The 24,029-nt window shown below is 47.9% G+C and overlaps 1 protein-coding gene across 8 annotated transcripts in view; it reads right to left on the reverse strand.

Moving 5' to 3' along the window:
* Positions 1-1,812: 1,812 nt before the first annotated feature.
* The window catches only part of LOC100272667 (uncharacterized), a 35,879-nt gene continuing 13,662 nt past the window's right edge, over positions 1,813-24,029 (reverse strand). For 6 of the 8 annotated variants that reach the window (XR_004856286.1, XM_020548367.3, XM_020548371.3 and 3 more), the window contains 2 exons: positions 2,168-2,300; positions 1,813-2,070 (listed from right to left, as the gene is read on the reverse strand). The gene's annotated coding sequence lies outside the window, so the exon portion shown is untranslated. Of the gene's footprint in view, positions 2,071-2,167; positions 2,301-22,360; positions 22,434-24,029 lie in introns of those variants that run through there. The other 2 variants (XM_020548370.3, XM_020548369.3) reach the window with 2 other exon arrangements.

Here is a 24,029-nt window from a genome sequence, read left to right on the forward strand (position 1 = left end):
AAATGTTGGTGTGGGATTTGTGTTTACTTAATCTTGCGATCCTAGTTATAAGTGGTTTATTCGGGGTCCCTAGGACACTCTGACGGATCCTATTAAGTTATCCGTGCATATGCATAGCCGTCTGAGGTCTTTGAGACGAGAACAAGCGCATATGGGCCCAATAATTTGGGAGGTTCTGCCGCATAGGCCACAATCCGGATGCTGACCGATGACAGGAACAAATTATGGTAGCGGTAGCGGCTTCTCGTGGCGCCAGGTATTGGTGGCTGGCTGGTATGGTTCGAAGATGAGAGGTGGCATGGATTTATACCCCCGTAGTTGAGGATTAGCAACTGTGGATGGCGGAAGCGATTCCAACGGCTTCAGGGAATCCAGGGATGGTTTGTTATGGGAATCGGTGTGATACGATGCGCATGCGTGAGCTCGGCTCGAACTCGAGGAGGAAACTTGACGTGCCGGTCCCACACGACAGCGACAGCGCTTGGGCACATGCAAGGATAGGGGAGGTTGCAAGCGGGTCCTGACCCATCAGTGCGTGGGGTGTGAAGTTGGGCTGGCGATCAAGAGTGCGCGCGGCGAGGCAGCTAGGCCGGCAGGGAAAGGAACGGGCCGAGTTGAGGGATTCCATCCCATGCATGATTTTATTCTTTTTTTGTTTTGTTTTTATTTTCCTGATTTCTCTCTATTTCAGTTTTACATTCACATTCATATTTGAATCCAGGTCTGAGTTTCAACTTCAAAACAAATGCACAAACAAACCTTCTGCATGTGATGCATGGTTTACTATTTCTATTTTCATTAATTACTTTATTCATCAGGCACATGCTTCATAACTCAATAAAGAATAAGTCACACCATTAAATATCCTATCATCTTTTTTCCTATTTTTAAACCACAAACCCAATTTCTGGATGTAATAGTTCAAGCCAAAGTTTAAATTACCTATTACTATCATGTATACATTTTCATTCTACAGTAGAATTTTGGGTGTTACAAATGCGTCACCAGACCGTTCGGTCCAGCCTCCACGTCAGCTAGTCATTGCACTTTGCAGGTACTATAGATGGTCTGGTCTCTGGTGTGCCACTCGGACGGTTCGGTGCCCGCCACGTCATGTGATCGTTAGCAACTAGCCGTTGGACCATGTTTTGTTGAACCACCAGACCGGTACAGTGCACCAGCAATCAGAGATCCATTTGTAGAGCTCTCTACATAACCGGTCCGATGAGCCACCGGTGCGCCAAGAAATCTTCAATCTTGTTTTCTTGGGCTCTTTTGGTTTTGTATTTTGGACTTGTGCTGAATATTTGTAGGTATTTTTTGAGGTGTTGTACCTCAAAGCCTAAGTCCAATCCACTTTGTATCCTATTAACTACAAAACACTTGGTAAACATTAGTTCATTAGTTATGTTGTTCAACAAACATCAAAATTCCTTAGTCAAATGGATCGGGTCCATTTTCCTTACATATATCTATATTGAAATAGATAATAATGAATCTAGACACATGTACCAAGCATATACATTAATTATTGTATGAACTATTAAAAGGCTAAAATGAATTTTAATTTGGGACATAGGGTAACTATTTTTTAGCCAAATCTTCATCTGGTTGTTAGCCATCTAACTGACCAACCATATATAATTTAGACTAGTTTTAAATCCAACTAATAACTAGCCATAGACATCAAACATGCCCGAAGCCTAACCACGAAGCAATGTACTTCTGCCAGCAGTCACCATAACAATGGACGTAGATACTATGAGAACTTCGTTGTTTCATTACAACGTCAGTAGTCACAGAATCGAGATGTGTCATCATAGAACTTGTTTATATAAAGATAACCGCACAAAATATATTTGCAAAATTTGGGAACTCAAACATGAAACAAACACTATGTATGAAGGATTTACACATGATATATTGATTTACTTGTACAAATTTATCAGTGTTTACACAATAATCAACATGGATAAAGCAGTGGAGTGGTTTGTCGCATTACTGCACTTCTGTGGGAGTGCCTGGGGACGCAATGTGAGCGAGCCAGTCCCAGTAAACCATGATTATGAACTGCATGATCCAAAAAAATAAGATTTTCCACTATTTGTCAGTCCAGGGAACTGAATATACCAAAATCTATACTTCTGCTATAAGATTATGAGCCTACCAAATGATTTGCCAACACTCGAGCAAACAGCACGAAGAAACAGCCACCAGGCTTGGTTTCACACTATCCTATCTTGTGAATTGCAGAGGTCAGTGCAGCAAGGCAAAGTTTGGGGGGCGCGTGACTCCCAATCCTGGACATAACCCATTTACAGATTGCTATCATCACTTCATCAGCATATAATGGTTGAAGCTTGAAAGGAAATTGAGAAACTTATAAAACTTCACGAGTAATGTTCTTCACCAAAATGACAGTCTTTGTCCTTGTATATATTGTGCAAAAAATTAATCAAACTATATGAATACAAAGACTCGAACATTGAATGCCTTTGCCTTGTAAACATCTTCGTTGTATCAATAAGTGGTCTTTAAAGAAATTATGCACAACAAATTGGTCCAATCTCGACGGTACATTTACTCAAGGGGTGATACTTTAAATATCAATACTGGGACTCCATCCTCAGAAAAGAGAATAATCTACCTAAATATGAAACAAAAACTTTACTAACTCCTTGTTTAAAATTTTCTCAAACAGCGCATGAGAGTTGCATAGTTGTCTCCTACTCCCTCGGTTCCAAATTAAAATTTGTTTTAGACTTTTAATGGATTCATACAATAATTAATATATGTGTTTTGTATGTGTCTAGATTATCATCATCTATTTGAATATAGACATAAAAGCTAAGAGCTAAAATAAATACTAATTTAGAACATATGAGTATTTGTTTATAAAAAAAAATTATTATTGTGTGGTACACTGTCTCACAATCTCTTTTTTACGTCTCTTCAATACACACTTGCTACTTGGGCCCACTATTCATAAGTTCCCCTGCTTAGCTTGTCACTTGCATCAGATCTAAGCTCTCCTCACTTCTCTTCTCCACGTCAACATTAACTTGGCTACCAGATCATTATTATTTCTTGGAAGCTACGTATCATTATATTAAGAAGAAAGTAATTAAGGTCCAAGCGGACCGTTGCAAGATAAAACCACCTTACGGTGGCCAAAAACAAGAATAAAAAAAAGAGGCCGTCCGACTAAACAAATAATGGCAACTGCGTCGCTACTAAGGAGACCCTACAATCCTGGAATCGAAGCCATAAGGAGAGACATGTTCTTAGCTCCAGCCATCTTGTAAAGCTCCCTCTCCTCTCTTAAAAGATCATTATTGTACTTGCTCTAGAGCAAAGCAGATCATACAAACAGGAGGGCTAGAATAAACCTTCTCAAACCCCCCCCCCACCCACCCACCTACCCACACACTATCACAGCCTATTGGAGATTAGTCTATCATTTAAACCAAACCATGTGCGCACCATCAAAATAAAGAATGTTCAGGATTGCTTTGCTGTGCATAACACCTCAGAGAGCAATTCAGTAACAATACATCAAGGAACTAAGCAATTAAATGTCACAACCACTCTTGTTTTGTCAGCAGTAATAACCTGGCAACCAATGCCTCAACTAGAACTGTTGTACAAATGTGCCATGCGCTTCAGTAGCCATATGAGAATATTCATGTGTAAACAGTAGACACTGAAAATTGGCGTGATGGCAAGGCTTATGAGGCTTAACATTTCAAAATCTATGAGACCGTATGGTATCTTCTCTATCAGTTGGTAATGAATTTGTCAGTAACCTGAAAAAGGGGTACCCGTTACTACGGTATGAAGGTGTTGTGTCCATGCGGCTATCTTTAGTCGCGTGGCAAACAACACATGACCCCACCACGTGGACAGCTCCAGGGCCTCCACGTGGCCAGAAAAGACGATATACCCCAGGTAATTAACAGTAGGTCTGGACCCCCATGGGAAAGTGCCGACCCCCTGTGGGTACGGACCGGACCTCCGGGTAAGGTCCAGAACCTCCACGGGCGTACCCGGACAACTGGGACGAGCCCCCGCCCCCCCCCCCCCCCCCTGTGCAGGGTTCGGGCCATTCACAGCAAGGTCCCAGGATTCCGGAGCAAAGGATACCCAGGCCTTGATCAAGGTCAGGCGGGGGTCCGGAACCAACACATGTCCGGACCATACCGCGTACGCTTTCGCTCCCCGCTCAGGCGGAGACCCGATGCTGCCACACGGCCTACTGCCCGTGACGTAAGCCAGCGGGCGGAGCCTGACGTAAGGCCTCTGGGCCGCACGGTCTCTGCATTTATTACGGATATGACGCGCCGCCTGACAGGCGATGTGTCGCCTCAGCATTTAATGTGCCCTGTCACTCTACTGGTGGACGGTGACCAGACCATCCCACAGGCAGCGTGCCTGTCCATACCCATGGCAGGCGGCACGACCATACCGCCGCATGCGCCACGATCATCATCACTCGTACGTTGCCAGGGAAGCTTCCCCTGCACACCAATACTACTCGCGCTGCGAATATCAGGGCGCAAAGAGATGGCACTGGTGACGAGCATTAGAAGTTCCAAGTATTACATCCGTTATGTTCCTGGGCCCACATGTCAGGGCTCAGCACCCTTGTACGTGCCCCCCTTGAGCTATAAAAGGGGAGGCACGCAGCGTTACAAGACAGACTCAGACACTGACTCAGACACAAACTCAAGCTCACTCAGACACACTTAGACGCTCACAAGTTCATACAAGCTCTCAAGCTCAATACATCACACAGTGGAGTAGGGTATTACGCTCCGACGGCCCGAACCACTCTAAATCCTTGTGTGTTCTTGCGTTCTTCCAGTTTCCACCTAACAGGCAAAACGCTTAGGCCCCTCCTCATCTAAGGATTTAGGGCGGGTGCATTCCGCCACCCGGCCGGAGATTTCCTCTCCGACAGAATTATTTACATCAACTAACTATAACTATTAGTAGAGCCATGTACATAGTGAGATGTGTTGCAGTATTTCCAAATAGATCTTCTCCCTTCCTAGATCTAATCCCTATCTGTCTATCAATTATTTTATTAATGATCAAAAGATCATTACAGAAGCATTATGAAATGCAAAATTGCAAACTTACAATTTCAACATGTAGTGTTCCTGCATCTTTATCTGCACCAAAGAGATTGAAAACCTGCTCAGATGATCATGCATATAGCATAGCTCTGTAAGATACTGGCCTCATGTTTTCTACGCAGTAACCAACAGTGGTATACTACAATTTACCCACATAACCTAGAGTCCTTGACAACAAGCCATCCAGACCACAAGGTGTATCACATGGTGAAAAGGTACCCAAACATTGTACTGTTAAGGCACATTAGGCCCAGGCCTACTGCCTACTGCCTATATATATTACCTATAGTCCTTAGGGACAAATCATCAATCTCAAGGTTAGTAACATGGTAACAGAGCAGGTTACGAAACCCTAATTTTCTCTTAGCCGCCGTCGTGGCTATCATGGTTTAGGGTTCGCGGCTGTCACCCGCCCTAGCCGCCGTCGCGGCCGTACGCCGCCCCAGCCGCCGTCGCGGCCGTCGCTAGCCGGCTAGCTGCCATCGCGGCTATCTTGGATCTCCTCCATCCTAGCCGTTGTCGAGGACTGCGGCTGCCGTGCTGTCTTCCGTGCGCGGGCCGCGCCTCTGTTGCTGTCGCGGATTCCTCTACGCGCGGGCTTCTCCCCCGTCCTCTGCATCTACGCCCCCTCTTCATCTGCGCGCCCTCTGTTGCACCGCGCGGCTGCTGTAGTCGAGGTCGTCCACCCGGCAGCGCCCTCTGCGCGCCCGCGCGGCTGCTGCAGTCGCGGTCGTCCGCCCGGCAGCGCCCTCTGCTGCTGTCTCCGTCCGCCCGGCGCAGTCGCGGCCCTCTGCTGCTACTGTCTTCGTCCGCCCGGCGCAGTCGCGGCCTCTTCGTCCGCCCTCTGCGCGCAGTCGCGGCCTGCGATGCTGCCGCGCTTGGTGTCTGCCATCTCTGCTGCAGTTGCGGCCTGCGGTGCTGCTGCGCCTGGTGTCTGCCATCACTGTTCATCCACTGCTCCCGCTAGGGATTTTGGTACCTTCCCGCCAGTTTGTTTCAAATTTGTTATTCTTCAGTGATTTATTAATCTGCAATATGTCGGCCAATGCTATTGTTGTCAACATTGTGCTTGATGGACAGAATTACCCAGAATGGGCTTTTTGTGTTCAGACTGCATTAAGAGGTCATGGTTTACTTTTTCATTTGACTGAAGATTCTCCAGTTTTAGCAGCTGATCGAAGCAATGCTGCTACAATTAAGACTTGGCAGATAAATGATGGCAAGATAATGGCTGCAATGGTCAACAACATTAAACCAACTATGATTATGTGGTTGTCCAAATTTACCACTGCTAAGGCTATCTGGTCACATCTTAAGGATCGGTTTGTTCAGGATAGCGGTGCTCTTTTACATACTCTTATGCAGCAGACTCATGTGATTGAGCAACATGATATGTCCATTGATGAATATTATTCCGCCTTTGATCGTCTTATGAGTGCATTGACCTCCACGGTGCCCGCTTGTACAGTTGTGCCTTGTCCAGCCCATAAGTTCATTGACAAGTTCTTTACCTACAAATTTGTTATGGGAGTTCGACCTGAATTCGATTCCCTTCGTGCAAGGCTGCTTCACAGTTTGGATACTCTCACCATGGCTCAGGCATTGTCCGAATTGCTTGCTGAAGAGACTCGTCTGAAATTTATGTCTTCTATTACTGGTGTGAGTTCTCACAGTGTGTTGGCAGCTGCTCAGAGGTCTAGGAACACCTCCTTTCAGCCTTGTGAACACTGCAAAAGACCACTCATCGGTCTGAGAACTGCTTTGCTAAGTTTCCAGAGAAGTTGGTTGATTTTCGTGTCCGTCGTGCTACTCGTGGTCGTGGTATAGGACCATCTCCTAAAGGCTCATTTGCGGTTGCTGCTACTTCTTCTGCTGGTGCTTTATCATCATCTTGGGTTCTTGATTCTGGTGCTTCTTTTCATGTGACATCTGATCAGTCACGTCTGCCATCTACTACACCTGTCACCGAGGGTACCTCTGTTCAGATAGCTGATGGTACATTATATCATGTGACCCACAAGGGTTCTCTTTCTGATTCTAATTTTACTGTTCCAAATATATTTTTTGTTCCTGAGTTATCCATGAATCTACTATCAGTTGGTCAAATTACCGATCACAATTGTTTTGTTGGATTTGATGACTCATCTTGTTTTGTACAGGATCGTCACACAGGGGATGTGATTGGGACTGGTCGTCGCCGTAAATCTTCGCCTCGCCTCTACTTCTTGGATACCTTGTGTCTTCCTTCCTACCATACCTCTACACCTCATGTGCTTGTTGCTTCGGGTTCCACGACGATGTTTGCTCAGTGGCATCATCGTCTAGGTCACTTATGTGGATCTCGTCTGTCCACCCTAATAAAGTCAGGATGTTTAGGTCCTACACATGCTGAGTCTAGTTTTCATTGTAAGGGTTGTCATCTTGGAAAACAAATACAACTTCCATATTTTACTAGTGATTCTCATTCTGCTAAACCTTTTGATTTAATTCACTCTGATATTTGGGGTCCTGCTCCATTTGTCTCAAAAGGTGGTAATAAATATTATGTCATTTTTATTGATGATCATTCTCGTTATACTTGGATTTACTTCATGAAACGCCGTTCGGAATTGCCTTCTATTTATAAGTCCTTCACTCCCATGGTACACACCCAGTTTTCTGCTACTATTAAAATATTCCGTTCCGATTCTGGTGGTGAATTTTTATCTGACAATTTCCGCCAGTTATTGACATTAAAAGGTACTCTAGCTCAACTTTCATGTCCTGGTGCTCATGCTCAAAATGGTGTTGCTGAACGGAAACACCGTCATATTATTGAGAGTGCTCGTACTATTTTGATATCTTCTTTTGTTCCTTCACACTTTTGGAGTTAAGTCGTTTCCACTGCTGTGTATCTCATTAATAGACAACCATCATCTAAACTTTCTGGCAAATCCCCGGGTGAAGATCTTTTTGGGATCCCCCACGATATGATCATCTCCGTGCGTTTGGATGTATCTGTTATGTCTTGTTACCACCACGTGAGCGGACCAAATTGACTGCTCAATCTGTAGAATGTGTATTCCTTGGATACAGTCCAGAACACAAAGGCTATCGTTGTTATGATCCTTCGACTCGTCGTATTCGAATTTCTAGAGATGTGAGTTTCAATGAAAATCGCCCCTTATTTTACAACCAGCCTACTCACTCCTCATATTATCCCCCACAGAATCTACTTCTTTCATGTGTCTTCCTTCCATTCCTGCATCTACACCATCATCTTCTACATCCACATCTAATGTTCTCATTCCAATAACACCACCTTCCACCTCCACGTCATCCTCTTCTTACTCTTCCAAACCACCTGTCATCCAAACCTACATTCGTCGTTCCCGCTCTATTTCTACGGCTGGTCCCGATACTAATCCTGTACCTGATTCTTGTACTAACCATAATGAGTCTAATGATGTTTTTAATCAGTGATATCGTCTTCGTGACCGTGGTACCATTGAACCTCCAGATCGCTATGGTTTTCCACGGGCTGGTGTGGCAATTGTTGAACCCACTACATATCAGGAAGCTTCTGGGATTCTTGAGTGGCAGCTAGCTATGATTGATGAATTGGCTGCTCTTGAACGCACTGGTACATTGGTACATGGTATATTGTTCCTTTACCCTCGCATGTTGTTCCTATTACATGTAAATGGGTCTTCAAAGTTAAGACAAAATCAGATGGGTCCATTGAGAGGTATAAAGCTCGTCTTGTTGCTCGTGGCTTTCAACAGACTCAAGGACTTGATTATGATGGGACTTTTGCACCTATTGCGCATATGACTACTGTTCGAACCTTGATTGCAGTTGCAGCCTCATCTTCTTGGACTATCTCCCAGATGGATGTTAAGAATGTTTTTCTCAATGGCGATCTACAAGAAGTTTATATGCATCCTCCTCCAGGGGTTGATACTCCCTCAGGGCATGTTTGTCGTCTCTGTCGCACATTATATGGGCTGAAACAAGCTCCTCGTGCTTGGTTTGAGCGATTCATCTTTGTCATCACATCTGCTGGTTTTTCTTCTAGTGAACATGATCCTGCATTGTTTGTTCATGTTTCTCCAAAAGGTCACACTTTACTTCTATTATATGTGGATGATATGCTAATTACAGGTGACAACTCAGAACATATTTCTCATGTCAAGCGGCATCTTAGTAAGGAATTTCAGATGTTTGATTTGGGACCGCTTAGCTATTTCTTGGGCATTGAAGTTCAGTAGACTCAAAAAGGCTTTTATCTGGCTCAGTCCAAATATATACAAGATCTTCTTAATCGCTCTGGACTTACTGATACACGCGCTGTTGCAACACCGATGGATCTTCATTTAAAACTTCATCCAAAGGATGGGACACCACTAGCAGACCCAACTCGGTATCGTCATATTGTGGGTAGTCTTGTTTATCTCACCATCACCAGACCTGATATTGCTCATGATGTTCATATGTTGAGCCAATTTGTATCAACACCTACTTCAGTTCATGATGATCATTTGCTTCGTGTGCTTCGATATTTACGCGGGACAAGATCCAGATGTTTACTCTATGCTTCTGATAGCCCACTTCAGCTTCATGCGTATTCTGATGCCACTTGGGCAAGTGATCCTATTGACCGTTGTTCTACTACAGGTTACTGTATTCTCCTTGGATCATCTCCCATTGCCTGGAAATCCAAGAAGCAAGCGGTCATAACTCGTTCTAGTGCTGAAGCCGAACTTCGGGCACTTGCTACTACCACTGCTGAAATTATTTGGTTGCGCTAGCTCTTGGCTGATCTTGGTATCACTTGTGACACTTCTACACCTCTGTTATGTGATAACTTGAGTGTTATACAGGTTGCTCATGATCCAGTGAAGCATGAACTTACTAAACACATAGGTGTTGATGCATCTTTTACTCGATCTCATTGTCAGCAGAAAACTATTGATCTTTAATATGTGCCCTCAGAATCTCAATTGGCAGATTTCTTCACCAAAGCACAAACAAGAGCACAACATCAGTTTCACTTGATCAAACTCAAAGCTTCAGATCCTCCTTTTCCACCTTGAGTTTGAAGAGGGGTGTTAAGGCCCATTAGGCCCAGGCCTACTGCCTATATATATTACCTATAGTCCTTAGGGACAAATCATCAATCTCAAGGTTAGTAACATGTACCATGCCAGAGTTTCAGCGAGGCATGTAGTTGTAATGTACTCTGTACTTTTTGTAGATGTTGTGAATATTTTCACAAGGGGGTAACTACCAAGTAGAATAAATACTGATAGAAGAACTTTACAAAAGTGTACAGCTTGTTCACTATTGCATAATTCATAATATGAAACTTCTCTTATAGGTATGACCCAATATGAGATTTAAGAAATGATCTCTAGCATGCTTTGAAATCAGAAAAAGTGGCCCAAGGCATAAACCTTATCACCTATGCAACAAGGCATAACTAGAGTGTCGAAGAGGAAATCTCCGGCCGGGTGGCGGAATGCACCCGCCCTAAATCCTTAGATGAGGAGGGGCCTAAGCGTTTTGCATGTCTACTAAGCGATGAACGAACACAAGAACACACAAGAGTTTAGAGTGGTTCGGTCCGCCGGAGCGTAATACCCTACTCCACTGTGTGGTGTATTGAGCTTGAGAGCTTGTATGAACTTGTGAGCCTGAGCTAGGTCTAATTGTGCTTGTGTGAGCTTGAGTTTGTGTCTGCTTAAGTGACCTTGTGTTGTAACGTTGCGTGCCTCCCCTTTTATAGCTAAAGGGGGCACGTACAAGGGTGCTGAGCCCCGACACGCGGGCTCAGGGACATAACGGATTTAATACTTGGAGCAACTAATGCCGGTCGCCAGTGCAATCTCCTTGCGCCCTGATATTCGCAGTCTGCGTAGTATCGGCGTGCGGCGGAAGCTTCACTGGCAACGTACGAGTGATGATGAGCACAGTGTATGCCGCAGCATGGGCGTACTGCCTGTCACCGGAGCGGACGGGCACGCCGCCTGCAGGATGGCCTGGCCGCCGCCCGTCAGCAGAGTGGACAGGGCACATTAAATGCTGAGGCGGCACATCGCTTGTCAATGGAGTAGACAGGGCGTATTTAATGCTGAGGCGGCACATCACCTGCCAGTTTGACAGACGGCGCGCCTCCTCCGCAATAAATGCGCGGCCTAGAGGCCTTACGTCTGGCTCCGCCCGCTGGCTTACGACACGGCCAGTAGGCCACGTGGCAGCATCGGGTCTCCGCCTGAGCGGGGAGTGGGAGCGCTTGCGGTATGGTCCGAACACGTGTCAGCACCGGACCCCCGCCTGGCCTTGATTAAGGCCTGGGTATTCTTTTCCTTGGAATCCCAGGACCCTACTGTGAGTAGCCCGGACCCCTCTTGAGGGGTCCCGGACCCGTCCCAGTGGTCTGGTTTGTACCTGTGGAGGTTTTGAACCCCGCCAGAAAGTCCGGGCTGTGCATCCAGGGGTCCGACACTTTCCCGTGGGGGTCCGGACCCACTGTCGCCAACTTGGAGTATATCGTCTTTCTTGGCCACGTGGCGGCCCAGTAACCGTCCACGTGGTGGGGTCAGGTACTGTTCGCCACGCGACTAAGGATAGCCGCATGGACAGCGCACCTTCATACTGTAGTAACGGGTACCCCTGTTCCAGGGTACTGACAGTGGCCCTCGGGCCCGCCTCAGGGGAGGATACGAGCCTGCAGGTGGGGCCAAAGCTGGATTGTCGATTGGCGCGCTGCTTCTGTGCGCTTGCTGGCGAAATTACTGCCAACCTGCCTTCGAACACGCCAACTGCCACGCTTGCCCCCGCGGCTGACTGACTTGTGACCTCCGCACTTGATGCTTTTGCTGGGCCACGCGCGGGGTGCCTCGATACCGCTGCATTGGTTTTGAAATTTTTTTTGTCTTCTGCGGAGGCTCCGAGGAGACGCGGTACTGGCACGAGCGGCGGTTCGACTTCTCTGCACCCAGGAACCGACGCCCATGAAGGATGACTCGTGGGCCCAGGGCCCCGTGTCAGAGACTGGGCTGTTGGTGTCACACCCGGTTTTAGAAGGTAAACCGAATGCGAACCATGTACGTGCCAGGATCAGTTATTCACGTACACAGCAGTTACATAATATGGACATCATCACACAGTGCTCAAAATAGTATTAAAAGGGGAAATAATAGTCGATTACATCATACGTCTGAGACGTCCATATAGTTCTTACAATAAATCAAAGTGCGGAAAAGAAACGTAGATAACGCGGCCTTCACAGGCAGCCGACTGGGGGTTGCCGCTAACCCACACCTAGAACTCGTCGTAATCTTGGAACTCCTGGAAGTCTCCTTCCACAGCTTCATCTTCTCCTGAGCAGTGGTTGCAATGCTGACAACCTGGGGGGGGTTTGGTGTGTAGAGCAAGGGTGAGTACACATCAACATACTCAGCAAGTATCCTGTTTGGCTGTAGTGGACTAGCTTTATGTGGGGATAAGTCAAGCAGTTGCTTTTAGTTGGTCAGGTTATTATTTACTAGTAGAAAGCCAGGTTTTAACATTAACCCAAGTTATTAGCCCATTGTATCCTTTCCAAACGGAAAGAATACCACTTACCAATACCATAATCATAACCGGAACCATCAATCTCATAACCATCTGTACCACAATGTCTCTGATCAAGTATCACTAATCTCTGGAGCTCCCTTGGCCGCTCATAACCGTGAGCACGGCTGATATATCAGTTTCATAACACTCTGCAGAGGTTGTGCACTTTACCCACAAGCCGTGATTCCCTCTCTGGCCCGGGCTTGCAAGACCCTTATTCACTCCCGAGGTGAATGGCCAGGGATTCACTACGAAGCCTTTACAAAGATTCCCCGGGGCTGTAGCCACCCGTTAGGTTTCCTAAATGCACCGCACTCCTCCCCAAGGGGCGAACCCAAACTTGGCAGAGCGAGCCGCATACACCGAGCCCCATTGACGGCACGACGGCTAAGTGAACTACACCCCGGATCCTCTAATTATTCAGCTAAGGGCACCCCATTCCACCCTCATGGTTGCACTGTTTTCCCGGGCGGTCATCCATAGAACAGGTCCTTACGGAGAGGCACTCGAGAAACCGCTCGAGTCCCCTTGAAAACCACAAGTATAATCATAAAGAAGAACGGGAAAACAGCGTATCATAGATAATCACATCATGTTCATTGATTAGAGTTGAGCAATAGCATCAGACTAAGTAGTAATAATCCGACCCAAATAGGTAAACAAGGACTTGGATAACAAAAGCTAGTCAATCCTTAGGTATAAATGTGTAAAGCGGGAGGTGAATTAAAGAATGAATAGGACAGAGATAGGTCAAAGGACACTTGCCTCCACCAACCGACTGCTGCTCAGGGGCTTCTCCTGCGAATTCCTCGGGCTCTTCGACCGGATCGTTCTCTATGCGAGCGCAAACATACATACATCCATCCACATATTTAATACAAAAGAACAGTACACCATACAAGATAACAAATAAAGTGAATATGCACCAAGTATGACATTCGATAACGCATTTGTTATGGTTAGAAAGAAACGGGAAAGGTCTCGCAGGGGGGTTAAATCTTATGCACTAATGACACAATTGGTTTTTAACAAAATAATTCTGTTATATAAATTTATATATACTAATGGAAACCTAATCACTTTTAGTTGATCAACATTGCACAGGGTAAACAATTAATTACGTGAATCAATAACATAACGGAATTTTAAACTAAACTTCCTATTTTCCCATAGCCTGAACAGTGATTAGCCTACTTAAAATACAGTAATTATGATCACAGAAAGTAAATAAAATAAAATAAAAAAAAATAAAAAAAAACAGAGGGGGGGGGCGGTTGAACCGGCCCTAGGGCGGTTGAACCGGCCCTAGGCGGGGCGTGCAGGGGGCGGCCGAGCGGCCGAGCAGGGGGGGGCGGGGCGGCCGAGCGGCCGAGCCGGCCATGGGGCCGAGCGGCGAGAGGAAGGGGAGGGAGGAGAGGGGAAGGGAGGAGAGAGGGAGGAGGGGGGGGGGCGCTCACCGGCGTTGGGGATCGACGGCGAGGGGCGGCCGGCGGCAGGGGGCGGCGCGGCGACCTAGGGCAGGGGGCGGGTAGGGGGGTAGGGGCGGCGGCCTAGGTGGGGAGGGAGAAAATGAGGGGGGAGAGGGAGAGGGTTAGAGGATAAGGGAAAGAGGGGGGGGCGGCTGGGCCTATTGGGCCCAAGGGGGGGCGCCAGGGGGCGGCTGGGCCGGCCGGGGTCGGCCCAGGGCGCGGGAGAGAGAGAGAGAGGGGAGAGAGAAAGAGAGAGAGAAGAGAAAGAAAGATCTTCTCCTCATTTTCGAAATCCGATCTTTCTACATGAATGCAATTGCGCTTTCAAAGCAATCAAAAGAAATGCAAGGTTCGGCATGGTGCATCGAACAACATAAAGTATTTAGGGTTTTTCCTACACGGGAGATCCAAACCGAATCCCGCTAAACTTTGGAAAAGGTCAAGGTTTAGCGAGGGGAAAAAGAAAAGGAAAAGGTAACGCCCGAATTTTGGCGAGTAAAGAAAAGAAAAAAATTCAACTGCAAAATTCGGGGCGTTACAAACCTATCCCCCTTAAAAGAATCTCGCCCTCGAGATTCAGGGCTGGCTAGCAAAGAGCTCCGGGTACTTGGCCATCAGATCATCTTCACGCTCCCAGGTTGCTTCTTCCTCAGAGTGGTGACTCCATCTGACTTTGCACATTCTGACGGTCTTCCTTCGGGTGACTCTATCTGCAACCTCAAGGATCTGAGCTGGCTTCTCAACATAGGTCAAGTCCTCCTGGACTTCCAGACCTTCCACTGGCAACTGCTCTTCCGGCACATGCAAACACTTCTTCAACTGAGACACATGAAAGACATTATGCACAGCAGACAAATTCTCTGGCAAACTGAGCTGATAAGCCACTTCTCCTCGTCTTGCAAGAATCTGATACGGACCAATGTAGCGGGGTGCTAGCTTGCCTTTCACTCCGAATCTTCTGACTCCTCTGATCGGTGACACTTTCAGATAGACAAAGTCTCCGACTTCGAAACTCAGCTCTCTTCTTCTTGTGTCTGCATAGCTTCGCTGCCTTGATTGCGCTATCTTCAGATTCTCTCGAACCATCTTGATGTTCTCTTCGGCTTCAAGCAAAATGTCTGGCCCAAACACTTGCTTCTCTCCAGGCTGATCCCATTGCAACGGAGTTCTGCAACTCCTTCCATACAGCGCTTGAAACGGTGACATCTTCAAACTGGCCTGGTAACTGTTGTTATAGGAAAACTCCGCATAAGGCAATCGCTTGTCCCATCCGGACTGATCTTGCAACGCACAGGCTCTTAACATGTCTTCGAGAATTTGATTGGTTCTTTCGGTCTGGCCATCTGTCTGCGGGTGATAAGCTGAACTGAAATTCAGATGCGTGCCCAAGGCTTCATGCAACTGCTGCCAGAAATGAGAGGTGAACTGCGTTCCTCTGTCTGACACTATCTTCTTTGGCACACCATGAAGACAAACGATCCGAGACATATACAATTCTGCCAATACTGCACTGTTGTAGTTGGTCTTGACAGGTATGAAGTGGGCTGACTTGGTCAAGCGGTCCACTACTACCCAAATGGAATCGTAGCCGGCTCGAGTGCGAGGCAATCCGACTATGAAATCCATACCAATTTCATCCCATTTCCACTGAGGGATCTGCAACGGTTGCAACAATCCAGCTGGTCTCTGGTGTTCTGCCTTAATTCTTCGACAACTATCGCACATAGCCACATGCTCTGCGATTTCTCTTTTCATTCCGTACCACCAGAATTTCTTCTTCAGATCCTGATACATCTTCTCACTACCAGGGTGAATCGAATAAGCTGTCTCATGAGCTTCCTTAAGAATCAACTCCCGAATAGACTGGACATTGGGAACACACAAGCGGTCTTTGAACCATACCACACCTTCTGCATCTTCTCGAAAATCTTTGCCTCTGCCATCTAGAATCAATCGCCGAATCTCACTGATCTTCTCATCATTTTTCTGCGCTTCTTTGATTTCGCGCTCCAAGGTAGGTTCCAACTCAACTGTAATTCCTCGCGAATTGTTCAGAAATCCGAGACTCAACCTGTCAAACTCCTTGGCCAACTCATAAGGCATCGGGCGAGCGACCATCAGATTGACTTGACTCTTTCTGCTCAAAGCATCTGCCACTACGTTCGCTTTTCCTGGATGGTAATGAATCTCCAACTCATAGTCTTTGATCAATTCTAACCATCTTCGTTGCCTCATGTTCAATTCTGACTGAGTGAATATGTACTTCAGACTCTTGTGGTCTGTGTAAACATCGCATTTCTGTCCATACAGATAGTGCCTCCATGTCTTCAGTGCGTGAACCACTGCTGCCAACTCTAGATCATGGATGGGGTAGTTCTTCTCATGAACCTTCAGCTGTCGGGACGAGTAAGCCACAACTCTTCCCTCTTGCATCAACACACATCCCAAACCTGTGTAACAAGCATCGCAATACACCGAGAAGGGCTTGTGCACATCAGGCAAGACTAGGACGGGCGCTGTAGTCAACTTCTCTTTCAGCGCTTCAAAGGCTTCTTGGCATTTCTGGGTCCACTTGAACTCAACCTTGTTGCCTAGCAACGCTGTCATTGGCTTCGCAATCTTCGAAAACCCTTCAATGAATCGCCGATAATATCCGGCCATTCCAATGAAGCTCTTGATTCCTCGAGCATCCGTTGGCGCTTTCCAGTTTAGAATGTCTGCCACTTTCTTCGGATCCACAGCCAATCCTTCTTTGTTGATTATGTGACCCAAGAACAGGACCTCACTGATCCAGAACTCACACTTGCTCAACTTTGCATACAACTGGTGCTCTAGCAATCTCTGCAATACCATCCTCAAATGATCTGCATGCTCTTCTTCGCTTTGAGAATAAACCAGAATATCATCAATGAATACCACCACAAACTTATCAAGGTAATCCATGAATACACTGTTCATCAAGTTCATAAAGAATGCTGGCGCATTGGTCAAACCAAAAGACATCACTGTGAACTCATATAAACCATACTTGGTAATGAATGCCGTCTTCGGAATGTCCGAAGGTCGGATCCTGAGCTGATGATAACCTGACCTCAGATCGATCTTGGAGAACACACTGGCTCCTCTCAACTGGTCGAACAGATCTTCTATTCTGGGCAAGGGATACTTGTTCTTGATCGTGACCTCATTCAAAGCTCGATAATCGATACACATCCTTTTGGTGCCATCTTTCTTTTCCACAAATAGGACAGGGGCGGCCCAAGGCGAGGTGCTTGGCCGGATGTAACCTTTCTCTGACAGCTCATCAATCTGCTTCTTAAGCTCAACCAACTCTGGTCCAGATATTCTGTAAGCTCTCTTAGAGATGGGGGCGGTTCCAGGAAGAAGCTCTATAGCAAATTCAACTTTCCGCTCTGGTGGCATACCCGGTAAATCCTTTGGAAACACATCTGGGAATTCAGACACAACCTTGATACTCTCAATTGGGTCTGCTTCACTGCTATCGACAGCCATCTGATAACAACTTCCTTTCTTTGGCTCAGGCGGGACTAACCCGGTCACCACTTCCTCTCCTAGTGGGGACACCAACTTGATTGTCCTTTTATCACAACTGATAACTGCCTGATACTTATCTAACCAATTCATCCCTAGGATGACATCTATTCCCTGAGTACCCATTACTATAAGGTTGGCGGGAAATGTTATCCCCCTTATTTCCACACTTACATTCAAACAAATGCTATCGGCCCGAATTCTACCACCGGCTGAGTCAATTTGAATGGGGGTTAACATGGTAGTAGTTGGAAGATTATGTGCTTCTACCCATGATGCAGTAATGAAAGAATGTGTTGCTCCAGTATCAAATAACACTTCTGCAATACGGGAATCGACTGGGAACATACCTACTATCATGTCGGGGGTCTCCTGAACTGCTTCAGCTTCCAAGTGGTTCAGCCTTCCATGATTATAACGCGGCTGAGGGCGATTGCCTGCTCCAGGCTGAGGCACATTCTGCTTCGCTGGGGCATTGGGGCCTGACTGCTGCTGGGCTGCCTTCTTCGGACATTGCATCACCCAGTGGCCTTGCTCTCCACAGTGGAAACACGCTCTGTTTCCAACTTGAGCCGGTGCTGCCTGACTGTTCTGCTGATTTGCTGGGGCAGGAAGACGAGGTGCTTGCTGATTCTGCTTCTGAAACTGACCTCCTGACTGATTGCTCTGACGGTTCTGGTACTGATTCTGAGGATACTGCCTTTGGAACTGCTGATACTGCTGACGCTGCTGATGCTGCTGAGGTGGACGCTGGTTCTGCCTGAACTGCTGAGGTTGATTGCCTGAGAAACGAGGACGGCTGCTGCTTCCAGGCTGGGGTCCACTGATCTTGCGCTTACGATCTTCCATCTCCTTACGCTTCCTTTCTGTCATGATTGCTCTGTCAATCAGGTGCTGGAATGTCGGGAAGGTGTGGTTCATCAGCTGATACTGCAGAGGGTCAACCAAGCCTCTCAGGAAACGGTACTGTCGCTTGGCGTCGGTGTCGACATCTTCAGGAGTATAGCGAGACAATTGCAGAAACCTGTCTCGATACTCACTGACAGACGATGACCCTTGCTTAAGGGCCAGGAACTCCTCCTTCTTCACTGTCATCAGACCTGCAGGGACATGGTACTGACGAAAGCTACCTCTGAATTCTTCCCAGGTGATGGTGTCGGGGTTGGCATGGGTGGCGAGGTAAGACTCCCACCATGATTGGGCTGCTCCCCTCAACAGACGGGGACCATACAAGACTTTCTCCCGGTCATCGCACTGAGCGGTATGCAACTCCCGCTCCACAGTGCGCAGCCAATCTTCAGCATCCATGGGGTCAGAAGAGTGAGCGAACGTTGGTGGATGACCTCTCATGAATTCAGCACGCTTGTCTCTAGGCATCTGAGGCATCTGAGGCTGGGGTGGTGCTTGCTGCTGTTGCTGCTGCTGCTGCTGCTGAATGGCGGCCAAAGTCTGACCGATGGCTTGAACTGCCTGAGTCTGCATCAGAAACATCTGCTCGATCGACATCGGGGGCGGGGGCGGCAGATGCTGCTGCTGGGGCACCTCATCCTGCGGAGCGGCTCGCTCCTGCTGAGCACGCCTTCCTCCTCTACGCCTGTTCTCTGACATCTGCAGAACGCAACCACACATCAGAACTGATCTGGCAAAGCTTGCAGCATAAGAAAAGAGTATAGAATTCTCCAACAGCACTGAACAGATGAGCATCTTCACTGATCTCCAACACAGACCACACAGCTTCTCAGATAAAGAGGAAAGGAGAATAATGGGTTTCCCAACTATATAACTAACTTTATTGACATAGTATGTAAACCAAAATGCAGGGGATACCCACACTCTGGTGACAATCATTACAAAGATCCAAACCAAACATAGTTCATCATGACAAACATAAATGCACAGGATATAGCAAACTACCCTGTCTAACTAAAACCAACTAAGACCGAGACTAACGCTAAGACTGAAGCTTCCATGTATATATTTATTTCGTATTAATTACAAGATCCAACTCTAACGATCTATGGTTCTAGGTTTATCTTGGTCTTGCAGGCGGGATTGCCATAAGACTGGTGTCCACGCTGAGGTGAGCGGTACGGGTGCTGAGTCCCAACGGGAGCGGGGGAACCACCGTCCAGATAACGACGTTCCGCGCGCTCAGCCCGCAGCAGGGCGATCTCAGCACGAGCCCTACTCAGCTCGTCTAATGCATGGTCCAGCTCCGTGTTTAGCACGGCGGCTAGGTTGACTGTGCTGCTCAACCTAGGATTGCCCTCACCGACAGGTGAGACAATCACGCCTCCTGTGCTGCCAGATGAACGGCGGGGGTAATACTTCAGGTCAAGACCGTCAGCTGCCCCACCGAAAACCGAGCAGTAGTGCGAAAGCGCACGCCGTGCAGCATCTTGCATGGCTGCCTCAGCTGAGTCCCGCTCAGAGATAGAATAGTGCTCTGAACAGGCCTCTGCACCCTGGAGACTGTCCTCCGGGCAGCGCACCAAGCAAGTCGCCTCCCAGCGGTCCGGGTAGACCCCGCGACTATGCTGGTAGACCACACAGCGATACTCGACGGACCAAGTATGCCGGTCAAATGCCCGACGTAGCAGGGTGTCGAGCGCATCGTGGAAGTGACACCCGCGAGCAGCGTCGCGAGTGATGGGTCGAGCAACCCATCCTTCCGGCTCAGGGTTAGCAGAGAAGTCGGTGTTGTGGCTCGAGCTGTCGTCGCCATCTCCGTCGTCTGGGTCTCCTCCAGCAGCTACTCCAGAGGCTGGGGCGCCCAGTGGTGGTGCAGGGGGCGGCTCCAGAGGAAGCACAGGGGAGCAGCTCCTCACAGACTCTATCTCCTGGTGGAGCGAGAGGGAAGAGCTCTGCTGCTCCCGTCGTCGACGTTCCTGCTCCTCACGCAGGCGGTGGTGTAGTCTCTCCAAGTGGCTGGACTGTCCGGCCACGGGACGGCGAAGCGGACGCTCAGCAAGGCGGGAGGGTAAGAAGGGGATGACTGACTTTCGTTCAGTGTGTCTAAGTCGAGCCATCTACAAAAGACATCGCAAGCAAAAGGGTGAGAACAGAATTAATATGACCAGCAAGTAATGAATCATAAATAGATGAAGGATTGGAATAGAACATAATTTTCAGCATGGTATAATATATAGTAGAACATAGGTTTGGTCAGTAGGACCAACTTTTGAAGGGGTACCAAAGTCAAGGCAGGGACAGAGGTCTTTAATCCTTAGAACGACCATTCTACTCTAGGTTAGCGGTCCTACAGTCAACCTGGCTTTGATACCACTTATGTCACACCCGGTTTTAGAAGGTAAACCGAATGCGAACCATGTACGTGCCAGGATCAGTTATTCACGTACACAGCAGTTACATAATATGGACATCATCACACAGTGCTCAAAATAGTATTAAAAGGGAAAATAATAGTCGATTACATCATACGTCTGAGACGTCCATATAGTTCTTACAATAAATCAAAGTGCGGAAAAGAAACGTAGATAACGCGGCCTTCACAGGCAGCCGACTGGGGGTTGCCGCTAACCCACACCTAGAACTCGTCGTAATCTTGGAACTCCTGGAAGTCTCCTTCCACAGCTTCATCTTCTCCTGAGCAGTGGTTGCAATGCTGACAACCTGGGGGGGGTTTGGTGTGTAGAGCAAGGGTGAGTACACATCAACATACTCAGCAAGTATCCTGTTTGGCTGTAGTGGACTAGCTTTATGTGGGGATAAGTCAAGCAGTTGCTTTTAGTTGGTCAGGTTATTATTTACTAGTAGAAAGCCAGGTTTTAACATTAACCCAAGTTATTAGCCCATTGTATCCTTTCCAAACGGAAAGAATACCACTTACCAATACCATAATCATAACCGGAACCATCAATCTCATAACCATCTGTACCACAATGTCTCTGATCAAGTATCACTAATCTCTGGAGCTCCCTTGGCCGCTCATAACCGTGAGCACGGCTGATATATCAGTTTCATAACACTCTGCAGAGGTTGTGCACTTTACCCACAAGCCGTGATTCCCTCTCTGGCCCGGGCTTGCAAGACCCTTATTCACTCCCGAGGTGAATGGCCAGGGATTCACTACGAAGCCTTTACAAAGATTCCCCGGGGCTGTAGCCACCCGTTAGGTTTCCTAAATGCACCGCACTCCTCCCCAAGGGGCGAACCCAAACTTGGCAGAGCGAGCCGCATACACCGAGCCCCATTGACGGCACGACGGCTAAGTGAACTACACCCCGGATCCTCTAATTATTCAGCTAAGGGCACCCCATTCCACCCTCATGGTTGCACTGTTTTCCCGGGCGGTCATCCATAGAACAGGTCCTTACGGAGAGGCACTCGAGAAACCGCTCGAGTCCCCTTGAAAACCACAAGTATAATCATAAAGAAGAACGGGAAAACAGCGTATCATAGATAATCACATCATGTTCATTGATTAGAGTTGAGCAATAGCATCAGACTAAGTAGTAATAATCCGACCCAAATAGGTAAACAAGGACTTGGATAACAAAAGCTAGTCAATCCTTAGGTATAAATGTGTAAAGCGGGAGGTGAATTAAAGAATGAATAGGACAGAGATAGGTCAAAGGACACTTGCCTCCACCAACCGACTGCTGCTCAGGGGCTTCTCCTGCGAATTCCTCGGGCTCTTCGACCGGATCGTTCTCTATGCGAGCGCAAACATACATACATCCATCCACATATTTAATACAAAAGAACAGTACACCATACAAGATAACAAATAAAGTGAATATGCACCAAGTATGACATTCGATAACGCATTTGTTATGGTTAGAAAGAAACGGGAAAGGTCTCGCAGGGGGTTAAATCTTATGCACTAATGACACAATTGGTTTTTAACAAAATAATTCTGTTATATAAATTTATATATACTAATGGAAACCTAATCACTTTTAGTTGATCAACATTGCACAGGGTAAACAATTAATTACGTGAATCAATAACATAACGGAATTTTAAACTAAACTTCCTATTTTCCCATAGCCTGAACAGTGATTAGCCTACTTAAAATACAGTAATTATGATCACAGAAAGTAAATAAAATAAAATAAAAAAAAATAAAAAAAAAACAGAGGGGGGGGGGGCGGTTGAACCGGCCCTAGGGCGGTTGAACCGGCCCTAGGCGGGGCGCGCAGGGGGCGGCCGAGCGGCCGAGCAGGGGGGGGCGGGGCGGCCGAGCGGCCGAGCCGGCCATGGGGCCGAGCGGCGAGAGGAAGGGGAGGGAGGAGAGGGGAAGGGAGGAGAGAGGGAGGAGGGGGGGGGGCGCTCACCGGCGTTGGGGATCGACGGCGAGGGGCGGCCGGCGGCAGGGGGCGGCGCGGCGACCTAGGGCAGGGGGCGGGTAGGGGGGTAGGGGCGGCGGCCTAGGTGGGGAGGGAGAAAATGAGGGGGGAGAGGGAGAGGGTTAGAGGATAAGGGAAAGAGGGGGGGGCGGCTGGGCCTATTGGGCCCAAGGGGGGGCGCCAGGGGGCGGCTGGGCCGGCCGGGGTCGGCCCAGGGCGCGGGAGAGAGAGAGAGAGGGGAGAGAGAAAGAGAGAGAGAAGAGAAAGAAAGATCTTCTCCTCATTTTCGAAATCCGATCTTTCTACATGAATGCAATTGCGCTTTCAAAGCAATCAAAAGAAATGCAAGGTTCGGCATGGTGCATCGAACAACATAAAGTATTTAGGGTTTTTCCTACACGGGAGATCCAAACCGAATCCCGCTAAACTTTGGAAAAGGTCAAGGTTTAGCGAGGGGAAAAAGAAAAGGAAAAGGTAACGCCCGAATTTTGGCGAGTAAAGAAAAGAAAAAAATTCAACTGCAAAATTCGGGGCGTTACAGTTGGTTTCGGCAGAGGTGAAGAGGCGCACTACCGCAGACGGTGGCGTGCTCCTTACGCGGCGGTTTGCCTTCTCCGCACACGGAGACCGACGCCCAAGGAGTATGACTCGTGGGCCCGGGCCCCCGTGTCAGGGGCTGGGCCACTGTTTTTGGCGGAGATGGAGAGGCGCACTACCACAGACGGTGGCGTGCTCCTCACGCGGCGGTTCGCCTTCTCTGCGCACGGAGGCCGACGCCCAAGGAGTATGACTCATGGGCCCGGGCCCCGGTCCAGAGGCTGGGTCACCTCGGCGCGCGTCGGGCGAGATCTTCTGCGGCGTTTCGAGGCGTTAGTGGGGGAATCCTTCTTTAAAAAGGGGATTCCCCCGAGCGTGGTAGCCATCTTCATCACTCACAGCGCCCTTTCGCTCTTGAGTTC

This window comes from Zea mays, chromosome 2 (assembly GCF_902167145.1).
Source record: "Zea mays cultivar B73 chromosome 2, Zm-B73-REFERENCE-NAM-5.0, whole genome shotgun sequence".
Lineage (NCBI taxonomy): Eukaryota > Viridiplantae > Streptophyta > Magnoliopsida > Poales > Poaceae > Zea > Zea mays.